Source organism: Gracilinanus agilis, chromosome X (genome assembly GCF_016433145.1).
Source record: "Gracilinanus agilis isolate LMUSP501 chromosome X, AgileGrace, whole genome shotgun sequence".
Taxonomy (NCBI): Eukaryota; Metazoa; Chordata; class Mammalia; order Didelphimorphia; family Didelphidae; genus Gracilinanus; species Gracilinanus agilis.
The window spans coordinates 47,841,742-47,866,272 of NC_058136.1; positions in this window are offsets into that span (position 1 = coordinate 47,841,742).

Here is a 24,531-nt window from a genome sequence, read left to right on the forward strand (position 1 = left end):
GACAAGCTATTCTGGGAGGTGTTGAATCTCCCCCACACTGCCTAGTGGAATTCAATAAATGCTGCCAAGTGATTGAATTTCTTTCTATATTTGAGAGTGCTAGATCAGTCTTCTTTTAAAAAATGAAATCTAATTTTAGACCATCGTGTACATCTCCAGCTTTCTTTTTTTTAAAGCCTTGGACTTGCTTTTAGTAGCATATGGCATCTTCATTCTGATGCCACGTTACATTCCTCTCTCAAACTAATGGTTTCTGTAATGTGCTAAGTAGATTTATTTTATTATTATTTACTTTATAGTTATCTGATGTTTTCCATAACCCAGACCTTTTCCTCAGGGCAAAGGCAATGCTAAATCTCTTCTTTCCTCCCCCGTTCAAATGTCCCACTTGCAATGTAGTGAATGAATGAGCCAAGGTCATTCAGAGTTTCAGGAAATGCTCATCCAAACCTTTTGGAATTGGTTCATTTTTTTGAAGTCCATCAGAGAGTCATAGTAGATGAAGAAGAATGAAAAATAAGGGAATTTAATGACAATGTATTTAACAAACCTGAAGACATATATGTAACTCAGGTCTAAACTAGGTATTAGTATAAAACTGTCTTCATTGCTAGAAATCCAATCCAATCTAATTTAGTAAATATTTATTAAGTACCTAATCTGGGCCAGGTACTGTGCTAAGCTCTAGTGATACAATTAATAAAAAGGAAGTTCCTCCCATGGAGAAGCTTACAATCCAGTAGTATTGGAAGATGCACACAGGGAAGGAGGGTACTGAGGGTACCTAGCATCTTCTTTTGTGGAGTCTAAACAATGCAGCAAATACAAAATCTGGGGATTTGAGAGTCAAATCCAGACCTACTACTCAAAGTCCACCCTTTGTGAAGAGAGGAAAGACCCTTATTCTCATTTAAACTTTGAGAAAAGACCTACTTGATTCTAAATTCTTTTCCAGAAGAGAAGCCCTGAGGGAGTCTGAAAAAAAGATTTTGAGAAGAAACTGAAATGCAAAAGAGTTCATGCCTCCTACAAGTATTTGCTTCATCATTGGCATGCTCAGGAATACTCTCTCCCTTACTCCCTTTGGGAGGGTTCCTCTACCTGATGTAGATGAGTATACCTGGGGTATATTCTGTAACAGATGACCAGCACTGGGCAAAATTTTAAAGAGATAGATTAACACTATCAACCTGGAAAACCACAGAACCACTAAAGTAGTTACAAAGAAAAAAATTGTAATCAGGACCAGGGAGACAGAGTTTTTATGGCCAGCTCCCCCCTATGCCCTACCCCAAAGTCCCATGCACACACAAACCAATACCACTAGGCTCCGAGACTCTAGGAACAATGTCTCTAGGAAAATGGGAATTTCTCTCACACTAAAGGACTGGAGGTTTGACATACACTTTAGGGAGTATAGGAAAATAAGAACAACTGAACTATAACACCAGGGCTTGGGAAAGAGGCTAGGGTATCTGGGAGAGGCCCAAATACAGTAAGAGACACCAAGAAATGGAAAAGGTTGCTTAAGACTTAAGTATCTCTATCACTCCTATTCAGGGTGCTTAATGAGTGCTTAAAGGCTTAATGTTCAGTCTGAGATGGAGGATCCCTTTGGATGTTGCCTGAAGGCAAGTTCCAGGGGACAAATCAAAATTGGTGGCTTTTATAAGACAACTTGTCAACACTATCACCATCATCATTATCATTACTAGTCTGTACAGCTACTCTGATTTCTCTTTGCTTTCCCTTTGCATAAATAAGTGTCTTTGTTATTTGTTATTTATGATGGTTTTTCTCTAACTAGCATTTGATGGGAAGGGAGTCAAGCCTTCATCTATAGTTTGGGTCACTCCTTCCTTTTAAGTGATAGTGATACAGAAAATATAATAAACCCCAAAATCATCTGACCAAGACTAGCAATATTCATGGGGTCAAAGAAATGTAATTCTGTTCTGCTTCCTTCTCTATGCTCAGGAGAGCAGTGGCCAGCCCTGTAGTCCCAATTTCCTCCTCCCCTCCAGGTGGAAATCGAGGTTTCCTTTGGAGAGAGGTAGGTAGGTAGGATTTGGGAGTGATCTTTTATCTCTCCCTGCAAAATGAATTTAGATAAGCCCTCCTGAACATTTATATGACCTACGTGGGTAACACACACACATACACACATGTGCACACACACACATACTTACATTCCTTTACAGAAATTACTTAGGAAGAAGTCCCATTTTGATAAGAGCTTCCAGGAAAACTGGAAAGCAATGTGAGAAATTAGGCCCAGACTAGTACCTTACATCATGTTCCCCAAGAAATTCCAAGTGGATCCATAATTTGAAAATTAAATTAAAGAAATTAAAAATTAAAGAGCAAATCAAAATAAAAATTAAGAGATAAAAATCATTTCCTTCTCACAGTGATGGGTAGGAGACACATTCTTAACCAAAGAAGGAATAGAAGAAATTATAAAGTGTATCTAAAACAAGAAGGAAAGCAGTTAGATGAGGAGAAAAAATCTTTATGTGTCAGATCCAAGAAATGTAGAAAATAAATACAAACACTTGAGACCAAAAACACTCTCCAGTAGACAAAGCTTTTGAACCAAGTGTTCTCAAAAGAACTGAAGACTTTTACTTGTGGGGGTATGGGCTTCTCCTAGACACCCCCAAACCCCAAAGGTATAAAAGTAGACAAGGAATTCCCTTTTTCCCCTTGCATTCCTACAGTGCTAAAGGAAGGTGATCCTTAGCAACAGAAGCCAATATGAGGAGAAAGAGCTTCCTTGTGAGACACTCCCTTTGAATTCTTCCCTAGTTGCTGTTTTGTTTTGTTTTTTTTTTTTGTTTTTTGATAAACACAGATATGCACCTCCCAGTTTGCTCTTGACAAGCATTCATTAGCATCTCTGATACCTGTATAACTCCCTCTCCTTTGTATTCAGGGACCCTGGACTTCTCTCCCAGGTACCAAGGACCCTCACAAACATAGCACATCCTCCCCACCCCATTTTTGGTCTTATAGTCCCTGTCCCCAGTAAGGTAGAAGAGTCCAGAACCCCGGTCTCCTAGGGAAGGCAATATTCCACCTGCACCTGCCTCCCAGCTATTTAACTCAATAATTCAACTAGCATTCAATTGAATACATTTCCCCACTTTTAAGATTCCACTGGAGCCTGTCATGCATGAGAGAATGACCCTTCGGACCAGGCTTTCTCTCCAGCTCTCCCACAATGTGACTTTTCCAAATCACTAACAATAAGACAGATGCACCTCATAACAAACCTACCTCCCTGGCCACTTGTCAAATATGGCAAAATGTGGGGATACTCAGTGAGGGAGGGGCTGTGCAAAAATAGGCACACTAATACAACATTGGTAGAATTGAGAATTAACATGACCATCCTGGAAAGCAAGTTGGATTTATACAAATAAAATGGCTAAAATATCCAATCTAAACACTTTGACCCAGAAATTCTACTGCTAGGCATATACCCCAAGGAGGTTATTGATAAAAAAGAAAGGCTCTATATACACCAATATTTTACATACATACTTTTTGTGATGGATAACAAGAAGCAAAGTCAATTCCCATCACGTGGGAAATGGTACAAGAATGTCAAAGGTTATCGCAGTGCTATAAGAACCAGCAAGCATGATGAACACAGAGAAGCTTGGAAAGAATTGTATGGATGGAAGCAGAGAGGGAAAATGAACCAGGAAAACAATTTACCCAATGATTACAACAATATAAATGGAAAGAACAGCCATCTTGAAACCACTGAAAATAAATGGTGCGGAATTATAACAAACAAAATTCCCAAAGAGGAGATTTGGGAATAAAAAACTCGCCTCTTCTTTCAGGGGCAGGAAAGGAGTTTATGGGTATAGAATAGGGCATATATTGGCATACTTTCAATGGTATTCATCAGTTTTACTGATTTTTACTCATTTTTTGATTTCTTAAAAAGTTATGGGGGGATGGATCTTTGGGAGTAGAGTGGGGAGGGTAGAGGAAAATTTTGGTGATCTAGAGCCAAAAGATATCAACAAAAAAGTCTTTTTAGTAACCTCCAGAAAATAAATGCTTTGTTGTCATCCTCACCAGATTTTCTCAATTGGTTCCCTTTGAAAATGTTAGTTTTTCCTTACTTCTGAATGTTTAAAACAATATCCATTTGAGCACAGGATATAGATTGGAGGGGGGATTGCAATCAGATACATAAAAAAGCAGCTGCATAATTCCAAAGTGATTGTTTAAATCATCAGTTCTACAACAGGAACAGTGATTTGCAATGTGAATATATTGTTTTTTAAATTATATGAGCTTAGGATTGTAAGAAGCCATAGCTCTAACTACAACATTATTTACTGAGTCACAAGTGTAAAAGTTAATGTCCCAGTACTTCTATCTTTCTCTTCCTGGATGGATTGTAGCTATAATGAACCTTAACTGATTCCTATTCATCTGGTTTTTAACTGCTAAAATTTGCAAATGGAATTTTAAAAATCCAACTCTTCATGCTATCCTTTCCTTCCCTTTCTTTTTTACTGTCCTATGTTAGCTAAATCCAAAAATAATACACTTTTATTCTTTCAAATCAAATGGGCATGAACGATAATTTCACCGTCTGAGTATTATCAAATTGAGGGGGGAAAGAAACAAAGAAAGAAATCAAAGCAAATATTTTACTTTAAGTTTATGTGTGGAATGAGGAGGAGGGAGATGGTACTCATTCTCCGAAGCTTCCACAAACACACAGAGAGGTGATGATACAGCCAAGGAGACAGAAGGAGGAGACAGAGATGAAAGTGGAGAATCAGGAGACAGAAGTGCTCTAGAAACCAATGGGGCAGATAGAGTGTCTAGCAGGTCAAAGTGGTCAGCAGTGACAAATATCATAGAGATAGATATCAAGAAGCATGAGGACTGAAAAACTACCCATCAGATTGAGCATGTAAACTGCAACTGGTAATCTGGCACAGGGCACTACCATTTGAATGGTAAAATCCCTAAATCAAAGAGAAAGAACATGAGGCAGAAAGATTAAGGAACCAAAGTCATGGAGTTAATTTTTTTTTTTCTTTTAGGTCAGAGATATTTTATTTTCCCAATTACATGTAACAATTTTCAACAAATATTTTCCAAAATTAGAAGATTCAAATTATCTCCTTCCTTCTCTTTCCTCCCCCTACTAGGACGAGGAGATGGCAAGCAATTTGAACTGGGCCATACATGTATTATTACACAAAATACACTTCTATATTGGTCATCCTTGTAAAAGCACATTCACACAAAACTAGAATCCATGGAGTTAAGTATTGACAAGAACTTGTTATTGCCTAGTTCATCTGACTTCCAAATGTTCCAGTGGGTTGCCAGTGGCTTGATATCAATGTCTAGTCCAAGAATTCACAAGTTGAAAGAATATAGGACCCTGTTGGGTGTGGATGCTCATCTGAACACTATGAGATGAGAATCAGAGAATCAGAGATTCTGCAAATGAGAAGAGATCGCAAGGACAATGATACATGATGATGATACATAGTCCAACCTCCTCGGCTCATAGCTAGTATTACGAGAGCACAAAGGAGTTAAGTGATCTGTCCAAGGTAATACATCCAGTTAGCAGCAGATCCATGCAAAATACTACTGTATATTTTAGAACTAAAACCTAAGTCTCCTAACCCCTCCACCAGGGTTCTTGCCAACATACTACTCATGGAGGAAATAAATGAAATGTTGGCAGCTGCAAGGTAACATTCATGCTTACTGGGTTTTCCGGCACCTCTTCCTTTCTTTTCAGCTTGAAATAAAAGTTGTTCCAACCCCTAATACTTAGATTTGATTTTGACCAGAAAGACTGAAAAGAAAAAAGCATCCCCCTCACACTTCAATAAGCCTAGTGCAAGCCCCCATCACCTCACATATGGACTCATGTTGTAGCTAATTGACTTATATGAGGTTGCCAGCTGTCATAGAGAGCAAAGCCAAGATTCCCACCCAAGTCATAAGGCTACAAATCCAGCAGTCTTTTCAATGTAGCAGGGGCCTCCTAGGTATCCCTCACCACATTATATCTAGTGTCATACTTATCTCAATACAAATCATATTTGTTTTTTGGTATAGAGAGTGATTGCATTGGTAAGAAGAACTTCCAGTGTAGAAACTCTGCCTTAGCAATGTATTCTGCAATCTTGACATCTCAGGCATAGAGAGGTGAGAAAACCTTCTGACGACCCAGAAAGTCAATATGAGTCAGAAGTAGGACTGGAACTCGGGCCTTTATGACTATAGATCCACAAGATCGTATCTCTTCTGAAAGCTAAGAAGCAACTGAATGGCAAGGTATGTATTGTTTGTATCTTTGCTTCCTCAGTGCCTTGCATATAGGAGACAGAGAAGGTACAGGGACTGGATCAGTGGTTTTACTAGTACGGGGAATTCCTACCTGAGGAAACTTCCTCTATTAATGCAATTTCTCTGTACCAAATAGTCTCAGAAAGAGATTAAGTGACTTGCCTAGAGTCATACAGCCCACTTTCTAACCATCTAATGCAGAGTATTAATACTGTGTCTATACTAGAAAGTTAGTAAAATTATAATTTTAAAAACTCTTACTTTCTGTTCTGGTAGCAACTCTAAGATAGAAGGGTAAGGGCTAGGCAATCAAGGCTAAGTGACTTGCCCAAGGTCACAGAGCTGGGAAGTATGTGAGGCCAGATTTGAGTCTAAGTCTTCCTAACTCCAGACCTGACACTTTATCCACTGTGCTACCTAGCTGCCCCCTTATTAATTATTTTATGGACTTGAATTGAAAATTTGTGTTCAGGAAGGATGGTAATTATGTGTAATGGATAAACAACATTGTGTTTCCTTTTTTATACTTTTAGGTTAAGAACATGATACTTTTGTGGTTAAGAAGCCAAGGTCAAATGCTAATGACGAACACTGCAAAAAATCAATCCATTGATCACATATTGCTTTTCTTTTAAAATGTAGCGCTCTACCAGAAGAACATTGTACACAGAGACAGATACACTGTGGTAAAATCGAATGTAATGGACTTCTTTACTGGTAGCAATGCAATGATCCAGGACAATTCAGAGGGATTTATGGAAAGGAACACTACCCACATTCAGAGGAAGAACTACAGGAGAAGAAACACAGAAGAAAAACAACCACTTGAACACATGGGTTGATGCAGGCATGGTTGGGGATGTAGACTGGAAACGACCACCCCAATGCAACTATCAATAATATGTAAATAAGTCTTGATTGATCGTACATGTTAAAACCAGTGGAAATGTGCATCGGCTATGGGGGGGGGTGAAGAGGAAAGTAAAAACAAGAATCATGTAACCATGGAAAATTTTTCTAAAAAAATAAAATATTTCAATCTAGCGCTCTAGACTTTGCAATGTATTTCACAAAAGAATTGCCTCATTTGATCTTCACAACAAACCTTGAAGGTAGGTACTATGATTAATCCTGTTTTCACTGATGAGTAAACTGAGGCAGACACTTCATGAAGCAGCTTGCTCAAAGTCATACAGCTTTTAGGCATCCTAGATAGATATCACATACCATTTAGTTGCATTCTACTAACTCATCTTGGCACAGCAACAACTGAGAGGTGTTATGAAGGGGAAAACATCAAGATCTGGCAAATGATTGTATATGTGGGACTGAGGAAGTCCAGCATAATGCTGTAGTTACAAACCTACAAGACTGAAAGGTGGTGCTATTGGCAGAATTCTGGGAGTTTAGAAGAGAGCAGGATTTGGAAAAATAATGAATTCCGTTTTGGCTATGCTATTATTTGTAAGATGTCTTCAAGTGATAGTTTGAAATGACTAGGAATTAATCAGAGATGCAGGACTGAAAATCAAGGAAGAGACTGAGGCTTGATAGACAGATCTTCGAATCGTCAGCATAGAGAGGCATTTTAGACCACTGGAGCTGATGTGGTCAGATAGAAAGGGACTAGAGAGAGAGAGAGAAAGAGAGAAGAAAAGGACTTGAGATAGGGCCTTGGGGGACATTTTCAATTATGGGGCATGAGACAGATGAGGAATATGCAAAGGATAATAAGGCATGATTAGACAAGTAGGGGGAGTACCATTACAGAGTATTGTCACAAACCTCAGAGAGTATCCAGGAGGAATATGTGCTCAGCAGTGTCAAATGCAACAAATTAGTCAAGAAAGTTGAGGAATGAAAAAAAAGCCATCAGATATGAAAATTAAGAGATAGATCATTGGTAAGTTTAAAGAAAACACTTTCATTTGAATGACAAGTTCAGAAGTCAGAATGCATAGCACTGAGGTATGGGTGAGAAAAAAGGAAATGGAGGCAGCAAGTGGAGATAGGGATTGGGGATCATAATGAGGGTATGTAGGTTTAGGAAGGGTACAGCATAGGGAGGAGTGGGGATGATAGTTATGGTTATGGTCAGAAGCAAAATGTTGGAGATTATAATTAGGGAAGTAGAATATTGCATTTAAAAGATAACATTAAGTTCATGATCATCACTTTGTGTGGCTGAGGTAGAATGTAGGTCGTGGAATTTAAGGATGCGGAGGAGTGGGGAAGTTAGAAGGTAGAGCCTGACATCCCTTACTATAAGGTTAGGAGTTGGGAAGAATAGGAAGACAGTGAATCAGGTGCTGAAATCCTTGAGAAAAGAAGAATGACCTAGGGCCGGTATACTCAATAGCTGGCAGTGTTGTGTAGAACTTGGAAAGGCCTTGAATATGATCCTGGAAATAGACTGAGCCAGCTTTCCAATAACTAGCCTAGCTTAAAATGGGGAAGCTCAACCTTAAGAGGCTGGACACTAGGTGATGAATTTTCTTGCCATGAAAATATGAACAAATATAATTAAAAAAGGTGTCATCTCTGTACAGCCGTCTTTGGTTTCTGTGGTGACTTTGGAGTGGCTTGAAAGATGGCAGGTGATGCCCCAAATTATAGTTTTTAAATTGTCTATCAATATTAACTTATCTTTCTTGTGCTTTCAATTTGAAACGCCCACCCAGTGACTGAGTAGAGTCACCCCTGGAGGAAATGAATTACATTTCTCTCTTGACATTTTTGCCATAAATGACAGCAGGAGGCAAATGAAAGTTGCAGCTAAACGGACAGGTGACTTACTTGTACATGAGTAGTTTTTATCATGTGTCTAAAGGCATCAAGAAGCATCACTTCTTGGGACCGTGGATCATCTCGTCTTGCTGTGTTCAAAATGAGCAGCTGTAAAAGGAATGACATGAAGATAATTGAACGTTATGAGCCAACATCAGTGGTGAGATAGACATTCTATGAACAAGGGGATAAGATCATGTAAATTAAATCAACATGTATTTCAAAGGTAGTGACTTCATTGCAAAGATGACACAGAGTTCACCTCCCCATGATGAAAAATAGGTTGTAATATATGGTTCAGAATGAAGAAATTAGAGTCTGATTCCTTTCATAGTGAGCCTTGTGTCTACATATGATCAATACTTTCCTTAAGAAGAGAGTCAGGGGCAGAGCCAAGATGGCAGAATACAGGCTGGGACTCAGCTAAATACTCCCAACCTTCTCCTCTAAACAACTTTGAAATAATGCCTCAATTAAAGATCAGAGGGAGACATTTTTCCCGCCTAAGACAACTGAGGAGGTTGGTAGGAGAGGTCTGTGAAACCAGAGTGAGCACAGGACAAGAGCACAGAAGGAACACAAGCAGTGGGTCTTGGAGGTGGTTGAGACAGATGTATCAGCAGCAAAAGCTTCCGGTGTTTTCAGCCCAGAGATGATAATGGGATAAGAAAATATTCTAAATCACTATTGATTAGATAAAAGTAAATCATAACAATTCTTAGGTACCACCTAACAGAAATGACAAATTTTGCCTGAAATGAGGAAAAATAGGTAAGATAATGAACTACTGATTAACGGCAAACTGGTTCAACCATTCTGGAGAACAATTTGGAACCATGTCCAAAGAACTATAAAATCATGCATACCCTTTGATTCAGTAATACTTTTATTAAACAGATATCACAAAGATCAAAGAGAAAGGAAAGGGGCCCATATGTACAAAAATACTTATAGCAGCACTTTTTGCAGTGGCAAAAAAAATTGGAATTGAGGGTACCTTCATCAGTTGGGGAATGGGTGAATAAGTTGTGGCATATGATTGTGATGGAGTACTATTGCATTATAAGAAATGATGTCCAGAGAAAGAACCACTGGAGTTGTCTTTCACATCAGTGTATCTTTGGTTTTATTTTGGGATTTTGGTTTTGTGTAAGTGTACTCTTACAACAATGACCAATATGAAAGTGTGTTTTGCATGACAATAAATTTTTTGAAAATTTTTTTATTTTGAATATTTTCTCCTAGTTACATATTTCATGTTCTTTCCCTCTCCCCCAATCTCCCCTAGCCCCCCTTAGTCGATGCACAATTCCACTGGGTTTTATTGATCATTGAAATTAGACCATTGATCAAGGCCTAATTCCATATCACTGATAGTTGCACTAGAGTTATCATTTAGTGTCTACATCCCCAATAATATCCCCAACAGCCCATGTGTTCAAGCAGTTGTTTTTCTTCTGCGTTTCTCCTCCCACAGTTCTTCCTCTGAATGTGGCTAGTTTTCAGCCTTGCTCTAGATCCTTGCATTGCTGCTACTAGAGAAGTCCATTACATTCAATTGTATCACAGTGGACCAGTCTCTGTGTACAATGATCTCCTGGATCTGCTCCTTTTACTCTGCATCAGTTCCTGGAGGTCATCCCAGTTCAAATGGAATTCCTCCAGTTCTTTATTCCTTTGAATCCATCACCAACAGATACCACAATTTGTTTAGCCATTCCCCAATCGAGGGACATTCTGTTATTTTCCAATTTTTTGCCGCCACAAAGAGCACAGCTATAAATATTTTTGTACAAGTCTTTTTCCTTATTATTTCTTTGGGGTATAATCCAAGCAGTGCTATGGCTGGATCAAAAGGCAGATAGTCTTTTAAAGCCCTTTGAGCGTAGTTCCCAATTGCCATCCAGAATAGTTGGATCAGTTCACAACTCCACCAGCAATGCATTAATGTCCCAATTTTGCCACATCCCCCCCAACATTCATTACTCTCCTTTGCTGTCATTTTAGCCAATCTGCTAGGTGTGAGGTGATACCTCAAAGTAATACTATTTTTTAAAAAGAAAGAAATTACAAGGAGGGTTTCAGAAAAAAAAGCAAAACCTTTATGAACTAATGCAAAGTGAAGTGAGAAGAACTGGGAGATCATTGTACATACCAGTGATGTTGCAATGATGATCAACTGTGACAGACTTGGTTACTCTGATCAATACAATGATCCAAGACAATTCCAAATGATTCATGATGAAAAAATGCTATCCATCTCAAGAGAAAACTAATGAACTCTGAGTGCAAATGTAAGTATTGTTTTTTCACCTTTTTTTGTTTTGGTTTGATTTTTTTGTGATGTGACTAATAATTTTGCATGATTATATATAATTAACATCCTATTTAAATTTTTTCTTTCCAAATTACATGCAATAACAATTTTCATCATATATTTTCTGAAACTTCAGGATCCAAATTATCACCTTCCCTCCTTCTCTTCCCCGCTCCCTGAGATGGTACACAATTTGACCTGGGTTATATAAGTGCAAAACATATTTCCACATTAGTCATGTTGTAAGAGAATACTCATATAAAACCAAAACCTCAAAATAGAAATACACACAAATAAAATAAAGTGAAAAATAGTATGTTTCAACCTACATTCAGATTCCATCTGTTTCTTCTCTGGAGATGGGTAACGTTTTTCATCATACATCCTTCAGAACTGTCCTGGATCACTGTATTGCTGAGAATATCTAAGTCTTTCACAAATGATCATCATACAATATTGCTGTTTCTGCTCACTTCACACTGCATCAGTTCATGTATGCCTTTCCAGGATTTTTTAAACCATTCTATTCATCATTTCTTATAACATGATAGTATTCTATCACAATTACATACCACGATTTCCTTGGGCATTCCCCAAATGATGGATATTCCCTCAATTTCCAGTTCTTCACCATCACACATCCAGAAATTTCACAAAGATGACATAAAAATGGGTTCAATCAATTATGGAGGGATTTCAAGAAGACAGACACAATATATCTCATGATTGGTCATGCTGTGAACTGGTCTAATCATTTTAGGCGTAAGTTTTGAATCACTAAAAAAATGATTTAATTGTTCTTTTTATTTGCCCAGTGATCCTATCACAGGGCATATACCCCAAAGAGGTAGAAGACAAAAAGAAAACTCCTTTGTACAACAAAATATTCATTTGATCATTTTTTGAGGCAGGATAGAACTGAGGACAAAGTGGGTACTCACTGATTCAAGAATGGCTGAACAAACACTGATATATGAATGTAATGGAATATTAGTATGTAATAAGAAATAACAAGTATAAAGAATTTAGAATCATAAGGGTGGAGTTGTGTGAACTGATAGAGTGAAATAAATAAATCCAAAAGAATAATGTACATAATGACCACCATAATGTAAATGAAAAGCTCAGTAAAAGTAAGTTGTCCAATATTTGTTTCAAAGAACAGCTAATGACTACTAAATCAAAATGTTGATATTGTCAGACATAGTCACCATATTAAGCATTTTTGCTTGATTATTTTTCTATGCTATGAGAGGAAAATATTACCCAAAATAATGGTATATCCATTATATTAAAACAAAGAGATTAATAAAACGTAGTTGCTTAATATAGAATATTTAAATATAAAATTAAATATAAATATTTAAATATGTATTTAATCAAACATCAGACAAGCTAAGCACTTAAAAAATAACAAAAAATGAAATTTGCTATATTCTGAGAGAAAATGGCTTGTTATTAACAGGGATATCATTTTCAAATCATCTTTCTATGCATAATCCTACCATCGATGACTTAGAGTGGTTGTGATCAATACCAAATTATAAGAAATGACATGCAATGAAATAAAACTACTAACTGAGGAATTTAAAAAATTGTTACTGAAAAATGAAAAATGGATAAAAGAAAAGACATCAACATGGACTATTATCATTATCATTTCATAAGCAATCTTAACTGATTCAAATCAATTACTACAAAAAGACTTTAAAAATAAGAGCTTAGAAACCAGGTCAGCCAGTAAGCCCATGATCTCTTTGCCAAGAGGAGTAAATGGCAACCAAGAGTAGCACTGAATTAAAATTTAAAATTGTTTATAAAATGTTATGAAGCATAATTAAAGATTATGAGCCATATCATCTCATCAAGTGGCAAGAAACAAGTGAGAGAAAAGCAAGTTTACATAAAGCTTGGCAAGAGATCACATTAAGTCAGATCATCTTGAGGACATTCAGGGAATAAAGTAGAAGGAAGATAACAAGAAAAAAATCAAACAAGATTTCTTCAACAAATTCTCTCCATTAATTATAATGGAGTGAACATAACATTACAATCTCCGAGGCATTACATGAGAAAATAGAATATGATAAAGAAGCCAAAGATGAAAGAGTATTCAGGCTAGAAGTATACATAAAGGTAGTCTAAGCTAGCTGTAATATTATTTTGGAGGTTGATTCTCAAGATATTTGAAGAAAAGGGAGGATATCAAATGCTTGAGGAAAATAACAAACATTGCTAATAAAAAGGCAACAAGGAAATAGCAGTTGCTGGAAGCCTATATACAACCTTTTTCAACCTACAAAATCTTGATACACATAATAAAAGTCTTCTGGAATTAAAGTTCTAAGTCCCACAAAAGAAAATGGAGAGGTGTGTGGTGGGTGCATGTAGCCTACAAAATATAGTCATAAAAATGTATAACTAGAAAAGGAAATGGGAAAACCATGTGGCAAGAAGGGATAACTGATGCACAGGCTGCATACTCCACTGGTAGCCAATATCATGAAATTTACAGGAAGGCTTCCAGCATTGTAGGTGGACCCAATTCCCCTCCTTGCTTTCCATTTTGTGGATGATTTATGGAAGGACATGGACAAGAGTCAGACAGGATGAGAAGAGGTGGATGAGCTATGATCTGCACCTTTGAAGATGTCCCAGCATTGACTGATGGGATCAGAGTCTCATCAAAGTCCTGAAGTAACTCTGAAAGTATCTCCCTCCTTGTGCTCCTTTAGTTATGATTCCAATTTTATCACAGATCCTGGGAGATAATGAGCAAGTAGCTGAAATGAGGTCGAATGTCCAGTGAATGATATTTCCAGACAATCTATACACAACAGGGGATGGGTATATTTTTGACAGCAATTGAAGATTGCTAGTATTCACCAAGTCAGTTTCATTTTCTTTGATTTGGGATTATATTATCTAACATCCTGACAACATTATTTCTTCTCTTTGAATGTTAAAATAATACCCCAGAGGATACTCTAAAACCTACTTTGCATGTGTTGCCTTGTTCTCACAAGCAATGATCAAATATAATTTCTTTAATCTTCACAACTTTCCTGTAAAATGGACAAGAAAGATTGTTTTTTAAAAAAAATTCACAGTATCTGAAACTGAGACAAAGAGGCATTAAGTGACCTGTCTGGAGACAAACAGCAAGTGATGAGCCCGACTGAGAGAGAGAAGCACAAGTTCCCAAGTTTGACACTTTCCATATTCCCTGAAGTCAGGCTGGCTCTTAGCCCCAGATACTTGATCACAGCTACATGAAATCCTTGAAGCTAGATTTTCAGAAAAATCCATCTGGGACTTTTATTAGTTTTACATTATCTAAATCAACCAAAATTATATCCACAATCAACTTTCATTGTTTCTGGTTCTTTTCATTTCATATAACTACATCCTAAGTGTATTAGTTCTGCATCCACTTTTCTTGCATTGAGGATAAAAGGGTGAAAGAGAGTCTTCATTTGAAACTTGTTGACTTTCCATCTGACCAGATTTTTGCAATTAAAAAAGCCTACAAATGTTTCATCAACCTCTTGAGGCAAGTAAATTTTGGCTTCTTCAGCAGATTTCTCTCAGATGAGAAATGTTTATCATTCTCACCATGCATCCCACCCAAATCCAGGGGGCACTCTCAGGGAGAGTCTTTACCCAGAGTCTTGTTCCTATTTCAGGTTCTCAAAATAGGTAGCTGTCACTCACCTCTTGGCTCTGCCCTTTTTAGCTGGTGCTCAATTCCTACATCTGTCTATATCAAAGTTTTATATGGGTCTGATGGTCCATGAACTACTTTGTTTTTAATTTTGATAACTGTATCTTAACATAATTAGCTTTACTGATTTTATACATTTTATTATATGCATTTAAAAACAGTATTCAGAGAAGGGGTTCAGAAATTTCTTTAGATTGGTCAAGGGGTCCATGACACAAAAAAGATGAAGAACCCCTGGACTAAGGAATGCTGCTATGCCTTCTAATCAGACCTTGGGGCTCATTTGACCCCATCCTGCTAGCCTCTCTTTCATTCAGCCAAGAGCAAGGGAGGCCTTTTGCAGCCAAAGCACTGGGAAAACACCTTCAAAAGGATGTGGTGGGATAGGATTTCAAAGTGCCAGAGAGCACTTTTGTGAAGGTGGTCCTTATCATTGGTTTCACTTCCAGAAACTCAGTTTGTTCTGCAACCTCCAGTTTATTCTTAACTGGCCACCAGAGGCCAACCAGTAAATCCATTTATTCTTTAGATCCAATAATCCTAAAGCAATCTCTAGGGTATTCCCTCGGGGGATGGAGGCTGCATAGAAGGGGATGGTACAGTGTTGCCAAGCAGGCAAAGAAGGAAGTCAGGAGATATAGGCTTTTGTAAGTGTTGGCCCTTTTTCCTTGTTCTTATTCTTCATGTACTGTTTTAAGGCCTCTTTAAATCTCTCACCCCTGCTTTCCTAGTTACCTGCACAGTGATGGGTTCAGAAGGGGCTGATGGCACAGGTGCTACATCCTGTTGCCTCTATTTTCCTAAATAAATTTAAGTACAAATGGCAATGTAGAGAGAAGGCAAAGTTGGCTTTCTTTCTGGCCAATGGCCACAGAATACTAAGGTTAGCACATGGCCCCCAGTTGGCAGTTTGGCACTATGGAGCTAAGGTAAGCATGGTGGGGGGAATCTCCTACCTTGTTCCTGCAGAGCTGGGAGGGGAGGGGAGGGGAGGGAAAGGAGGGAAGGGGGGAAGTGGGGAGGGGAGGGAAGGGAAAGGAAGGGAAGGGAAAGGAAGGGAAGGGAAGGTGAGAGAAGGGAAGCGAAGGAAGGACCACTGTGATCATTTCTGATGAGTGAAGAGGATATCCTTTCACTTTCACTGAGGCTTGGTCTTTTTCTCTGGGAAGTGAATACTGGACTCAGCTAATTCACCAGACTCTGTGAAGAGTCTCATGCATATGTAACATCTCAGGCAGGGCAGATCTACCTAGCTATAGCCCCATGACTTGTACCAGCTGGCCAAAAGCCAGTGTATCTTCTTAGGATCATCTGCCAAGTCCCTGAGGATCTGTGATCTGCAGTGGCAGAGGGAATATCCACCTGATTTAAGTCCAGACCCTGGATAGGTGGAAATCAATTTATAACTACACCTTGGCCAGGACCTAGAAAAAGAAGTGAAAAGGGTAGTTTCCTCTTCTGTTTAAAATTATAATCAACTGCATAAAAAGGGCTAGAGATTTGGCTACCTTGAGGGTGAGTAGCCAGCCTGAGCCAAGCTTCACCATTTGAATAAGCCATATTTACCCTTTGAATAGGTAGATACAAAGGCTGATAGCTGATTGGACCATATCTATAGATAGCAGCACTAGGTAGAGAAAACCTAATTATCCAGGCAATTTGATAAATGCAATTCAAACCCTGAAGTAGAATCTTTCCCTCCCTAAATGCTCTAGTCAATATAATTAATGTTTAGTCCCATTGACTGGGTAAGTGCCAAAATCTCATTTCACTTTGTGCAGAACAAACAGCCCATGTTGTATCTGAGACAATTAGGTGATACCATGGATCATTAAGTGTGAATTGGAGTCAGGAAGACCAGAGTTCCAATCCTGTCTGAGATACTCCCTAGTTGTGTGACCCTGGACAAATAATTTACACTCAGGTTCAGTTTCCTCATTTATGCAGTAGAGATAACAATAGCACCCATCTCCCAGGTTTGTTGTGAGGATCAAAGAACGAATCTATCTAGGTATCTAAAGTGCTTTGTAAGCATATATAAAGAATTATATAGATTTTATTTTTATGATACACTAGAGAACACAGGATCAGAAATAACCAACATGGATAGTTGTCACTGCCTACCTAATGGCCATTGTGATCATCTTATCATCAACAACTGATTCCATGTTTCTGGATGAACATAATTAAAATAAGACAAGAGGAAAGAGTGAAATGTTGAGTTTCGCTGCCTTTTGAGACAATTTTTAGGAGCTATAGGCTGTATCTTTTGAATTGTGACTTTTAATAGTCAGAGATCATGGGGAAATCAATGCACCAGCAGATGGAAGGACTTAAATGCTAAGCAATAGGTAATCATTTTCAGGGAGGATTCCATTAGAACAATGTCACGCTCTTTCTTTCCATTGATTTTCATTCCCAATCCTCAATTTCCATAAACATTCTCTTGTTTCTAGTCATGATTAAATCTGGCTATCATAGCTATAATGAGTATATTGTTGCATAGAAAGCTCGCTCTGCCTCTGTAGCTGATACATGAGCATATCTTGATTTCTCTTCCTCGTCTTTAATATGGATACTATAACCACTTTCAGTGTTACAGAGTTGTCCAAGGGCTCAAATTACTCTCAAATTCAATATCAACCTGTTAAGTTATTTTATTTATTTTGTTCTGGACCTGTGATTTCATTTGGGTGGGGAACTCCTGCAGTAGAAATTTCCTTCAGAGGTGCTCAGTGAAAGGTTAAAGGACTCCTCTAGAGCTACACACTAACTCCAAGGCATCTAACTACCCACAACCGTGCTACACCACTAATTGTGTTATTTCTCATTGTTATATTATTATTATAATTAAATAATTATGTGTATTTTTCATATATTAATAATAATGCTATTCTTTCTTTTGGTAAATGCAAATAGTACTGTGAAATCTTGACAAATACTCAGTAGACTGATATTTCAACAATTGGGATTATATTCAGTAAAACGTGAAGAATGGATGGTAGTCTTGGCACTTAGAAAGGAACTAGTTTCTTGGTAGAAAAACCCTTTTATTGGGAAGTGGTGTCCACAGGGGTAAAGAGGGGACCATCACAGCCTCTGATTCCATCTTCCCAATGTCCAGACTTGGGATTCTTTCTGTAATCTCAATGTGCCATCGCTGTCCAAGGATTTAGCTCTTAGTCCACTCTGATTAAGGAATTGGTGCACTGTCCACAGACTGACCTTTAATCTTTAACTTCCCCTAGGGACTGATCCCCAGGCCTGCTCTCCCTCCTCATCTCTGCCTACTAACTTCCCAGTCTTCTTTCAAATTCCAGTTAAAGTCTCATCCTCTGCTGAAAGTCTCAATCCTTCGTAATTCTGGTGCCCTCCTTCTGTTGATTATTTCCTGTTTATCCTGCATGTAGTCCCTTTATTCAAAGTTGCTTGCATATTGTTTCCCCCATTCAATTGTGAGCTCTTCAAGGGAAGGAGCTGGCTTTTGCCTTTGTATCCCCAGTACTTATTATAGATCTTGGTTCACAGAAGGTGCTTAATGCATTCCTACTGATGGATGGAATGGCCCATGGAGGGATGATAACAAATTCAAGTCTTCGCTGTCATTTTTTTTCCTTTGCAGGGTTCTGTGATTGTTGGAATATCTGACGTCTGGAGAGTCAGGCATGTTAGGAATGCAAAAACAAGGAAAGCACTTTATGGCTGAAAACAGTCTTCACTTCAAGTGGCCCTGGGACTAGTACCCCCATCTTCCCTCCCCACCCCCAGTTTTAAGCCAATCTTCAGTTTAGAAGCTAAAACTATGAACAGCCTTGTATGAAGGAAGATGGCAATACCACCATCCCCAAGTACTCGATGGGCCAAACATTTGAGAATGATTACTCAGATAAAGCCTCTTCTAACAGACCCAAACCTAGGATGTTACCATATCTTGTCGTCATTGCTTTTTTCAAATAAAGGCATTTATTCCATGGATATGGGAGGGATCTATGATTTGATCAATGTAGAGACCTCTCTCCAATGAGAAATCCCATCCACCAAGGCAGAGGGATATCCCTTTAACTTAGTGCATAAACTAGGGAACTGTCTAGAGCACTGGGAGATTAAATGACTTGCCCCATATCACCTAACTAGTATTTAGTCAGAGAAAGAATTTGATTCCAAGCCCACTATCTCCTATGGCACTATGCATATAAATAGTTTTGCTATTGGTCCTAACATCCATTTGGCCTAAAACAACTTTTTTCTGCAAAGGTGTCAGTCAGCCAGACTACAAGCATTTATTAAATAAGGCACTGGGCTAAGGGTTAAAAGGTAAAAAGAAAGGCAAAAATAGTACCTGCCCTCAAAGTGGCTTACCTTCCAATGCACTTCTTTTTTAAATGACATACTATTGTGCTCAAAGGAATAATAAACTGGAGGAATTCCATGTGAACTGGAAAGACCTCCAGGAATGGATGCAGAGTGAAAGGAGCAGAGCCAGAAGAACATGGCACACAGAGACTGATACACTGTGGTAAAATAGAATGTAATGAACTTCTATACTAGCAGCAATGCAATGACCCAGGACAATTCTGAGGGACTTATGGAAAAGAACGCTACCCACATTCAGAGGAAGAACTACAGGAGTGGAAATAGAAGAAAAAACAACTGCTTGAACACATGGGTTGAGGCGGACATGATTAGGAATGTAGACTCGAAACTACCACACCAATGCAACTATCAACAATTTGGAAATAGGTCTTGATCAATGACACATGATAAAACCAGTAGAAATACGCATCAGCCATGGGGTGGGGGGAGGTCAGGGGGTGAAGGGGAAAGTAAGAGCATAAATCATGTAACCATGTTAACTTTTCTAAAAAGTAAATATTAATAAATGTTTAAAAGAAAGAAAGAAAAAATAGATTTAAAACACTTTGTAAACTTTAAAAAAATAAACGACATTCTAATGGACTGTATACATCTCTTAAATCACAGAGCAATCGTGATTACCCCCAAAGAGATTTGCAAGGCAAAAATAGACTATGTTCTATCTAAGGAACAGACTCCCCCCATTAGATACTCTAAAAGCTGACCATTTGAAATGAGTTTTTTTTTAAAGAGAAGATATTGCTCACAAATGGATACTACTGCATTCAAATGAATCTCAAAGAGTTAAGAGACCTGGCCTGGGTCACACAGCTAAGGAGTCGGATTTGAAGCCAGATCTTCCTATATCCTGCTACCCCACACCAGCAATGGTCCCTTTGGGAATACATTGTGAACATTAAGAGCAGGACGTTTATATATATTTTAAAAATATCCAGACAGCCCACTTGTATGAATCCTTTATTGTCTACATATCTCTGTTTCAATCACAATTAGTATTAAGAAGGCATAGTTCCATTGTCATTGGGAACAATGTTTATTTGTATTTTATACTTGGCTGCTCTTCATTACCAAGTAAATGAACTAGAGGAAATAGGAAGGGAAGAGGGGAGGGCAGAGGGTTGGAAAACTCCCTCTTGCTGGGCAGCTGCAGCCTTGCCACCTGGCTCCCTGAGGTGTGGTGGAGCACTGTCCCTGGGGCACACCAGGAAGACTCATCGATAAGCTTGTTCCTTCAAACCAGCATGCTGAGGTGTGTGTGTGTGTGTGTGTGTGTGTTTGTGTAGTGGCGATGGGGCTGCACATGACAGGAAGACAGAAGCAGCTTGGAAAACAGGAGCCTGATTCAGAAGGATAAATAGAAAGGATACTAAAATGGGGGTGCCCAGACTGGGCAATGATTTGATTCTTCTGCTGCTTCTGTTCGTGTGAAGAGTAGAACAGCAGCTGCTCCCAGATATGGGGCTTATGGGAGGATCCTAGATGTCATCCTAGCCCAATGATGTCATCTTATACAGAAGGAAACTGAGGTCCAGAAGGGGAAACGGACTTGGACAAAGTCATGCTGGTAAGCACCGAGCAGCTCTGGCATATAAACAAGGATGTCCTGACTCCATGTCCCTTGTTGATAAGTTCTCCCTTGTTCTGTTTCCACAGACAGAATCAGATATTTCAAGTTGGAATGGATTGAAGATTCCACTGAGTACATCATTCACCTTATTTTGCAGAGAAGAAGACAGTAGTCCAGGGAAGTGATTTTGTTATGGGAGAGCTTTGATGTGGAACCCCAGGTTTGAGACAGGCTGCCCTTTGCAATAATGCAAGACTCTAAAAAGAGAAATTTACTTATTTGGAAGCTATGTTGCAAGGCCAGGAGACAGTGTGCAGGTGGAACACTGCCTTTTTGAGGAGATGGGGTATGGGGGTTTTATACCCTTTGGACAACAGGGCCTACTTGACTAGAGAAAGGATGATGATGGCATATTACTGGGTCTCTGGAACCCGATATGGGCCATATGATTATGTCCTATGCTTCAAAGTCAAAAGGGGGTGAACTGTTCAGTTTAGAGCAGTGATGGGCAAACTTTCTAAAGAGGGGCCAAAGGAAAGGAAATGCTCCTCTGTCAGTCTGTTTCTAAGGCAACTCTTTCAAAGTTTCATTGCATTGGATCCTACTCATTGTATCCATCAGATTAGGAAAAATGTCACCGGGGATAGAACATTTCAGAGGGTCACATCTAGCCCGCAGACCATAGTTTGCCCATCACTGATTTAGAGGATAATCAGATATCTGGGATATAAAATAGGTGCTTATCAGGAGCAAGCTGGAAGGTGCTTATCTGTGCTCTTCAAGAATGAGGGGAGAGGCCAGAGGGGATCTTCATCTTAATCAAAGTCACCTTCCCTTAACACCACAGGAATGCAAGGAAATAGGAGCTTTTATGTACTCTCTGACTTGGCCCACAATCTGAGATGTTGTGGTGTCTAGGGGAAGCCTGTATCCCATTTTCAATCTGATTGAAGTCACATAACTATTAACCACATGAGGCAGAATTTGAACTCAGGTCTTCCTACTTCCAAGTCCAGAGCCTGAAAGACTACACCACACTGCTACCATACCCAAAGAGACTGTCAATGCTTTTTCTAAGACTAAAGAATTACAAAACACTTTTTCAGGCAGTTCTTATAACCTGACAAGGCAGATACTGTAGGATTTGTATTCTTTATTTCACTAATAAAGAAACTGAGGGTCAGTGACTTGTCCAAAGTTACAGAGCTGCTAAGTGTCAAAGGTAGGATTTGAATCCAACTATTTCCTGACCGTGGACTCACTGGTCATTCCTGTACTCTGTATACCCTTGCCTAAGGAATCTGATGAGATACATGACCCAGTAAAACCCTCAAAGAGAAACATGATACTCCCAGTGGGAAAAGCCCAAAAGAACTTGGAATGTTCTAAGAAAAAGGTTGAATCTCTCTCCCTATGTGCCCAATACTCAGGGGACCCTTTTTATGCTGTATCTATATAATACCAGAACATCTGGCTGATTCCTCCTATTCATCCAGATGTTTTCTTCCCATTCATCCAAATGCTTTATCCATGTGATGCCCAACAACCAGTGTGGTTAATTTTTGCCCAAAGAGGTTGGCAGCATGTAGACACGCTTATAATATGAGCACATTGATCAACAGCACAATTAACCAGTGGCATCAGAATTCTATGGAGGCTGTAGACAACTCAAGGGCCTAGTAGAGGCATTCGTCTGTATCCTTATATCCTACAAAGCGAGGCTTCAATTGCCTTTGTTCTGGCTTGGGTGATCTCATGATGGGTTTTGTGATCTATAATTGTTGTACTTTGCTGCAATAATGAAACCCTTCGCCCTTTCACATGTTCTTATGAACTACTTGCTTTGAAATGCCCTCCCATTATACTAATGAAAAACAAATGGTTCTAGAAAGAGGGTTAGAGTTGATGCAAAATTGCAGCCTCTTCTATGAATGGAGATCATCCAGAAGAACTGTTTAAACCGCTGTATAGTAAAGTCTGGGTAGCAGTACCTGGTGATTTTCTTTTTGCACCAGGGAAGAGAATATTAGCCTTAATACACAGAAGCGCATGCAAAGAATAATGGGTGGGAATGACAAGGAAGCAGATTTTGTCTTGATGAAAGGATCAGGACAAGGATTGCTTTCCCAAAGTGAAACTGGCGACCACCAGTGGTGGTAAGCTCCCCTTTGCTGACTTCAGATGCTCCAGGAAAGGCCAGATGACCATATGCTGGGCATGTGGCAGACAAGTCTACTGGCCCTCTGAGGAATTACAATTCTGCATCTGTCCATGTATTTATTTTTGTGCTCAGAGCCTAATGTGAGCAATTGGGAAGCATGCTGCAGATGATACACCCCCATGTCAGATCCTGGAAACAACTTTTCTTATCCGCTGTCCTATGGAATAAGTTGTTGTCACTTTGAAAATTCTGTTTTTGTTTTATTTATTTTTTAGCTTGATCAGTGTTCAAGATATGGGGCCTTAACTGGGAGGGCCCTGACCCCTCATCCTCTATTAAAACCTCAGGGAATGTTCGAGCCGTTACTGCGTATCAAAATATCTTTTCAACGGAAGATGCAGTCACAGGCAGCCAGGCACTCCAGAGCCTTCCACCCCATCCCATTAGCACACGGCTGGAAGCATTTACATATGGAATGCCTTACTTATTCATGGGATGCAGAATTACATTTGGATTTTCATTTTTTGCTTTAATGTAAATGCATAAATGAAAAAGAATGCATTCTCCAAAGCCCTGTAGAGAGATGAGGCAAAGTCGACATAAAAGTGGTACAAAGGCTACGCCATCTGCTCCAGCTAGTCCCAACTCTCAACGGCTTTGTCTTCTCAGTAGTTTGTGCTTCTGGGAGCCACCTGGTCCTTTAATTACAATCATTTTTATAAAAAAATGTTGCGTATTCTGCATTTCTTCCCTTCACAGAAAACTACAAGGTAGGGTAATATACATGAATATATGCACCACGCGTGCACACACACACACACACACACACACGCAGAGAGTCCCTTCTCCATTTATAGATACTGGAACATATTCTAGACTTTAAGTAAAGAAGCTACAAGTTGAAGAAATACAGTCCACTACCTTTCTTCTGAAACAATTAGTTGACGTTATCGTGAGCCTTGTTGTGGAACAGAACAGGTGCCAGGATGTCAAATGAATTAAAGGAAAATAATCTCTAAATTCTCTCTAATTTACCAACGTGAACAGTGATGAAATATCGACTTTTCCTTCCACCTTGATGATGAAGCCAGCAGTATCTTATGAAATGTCATACATCAAAACTACATAAACCAACCAACATCTGAGCCAATCCTGCGGTGTACCTTTCATCAGGCCAGCCACCCCTCTCCCAGGGTGACTATGGATTGGGTAAGTCTGCTTTGGATTTCACAGTTCATAAAAAAGAGAGA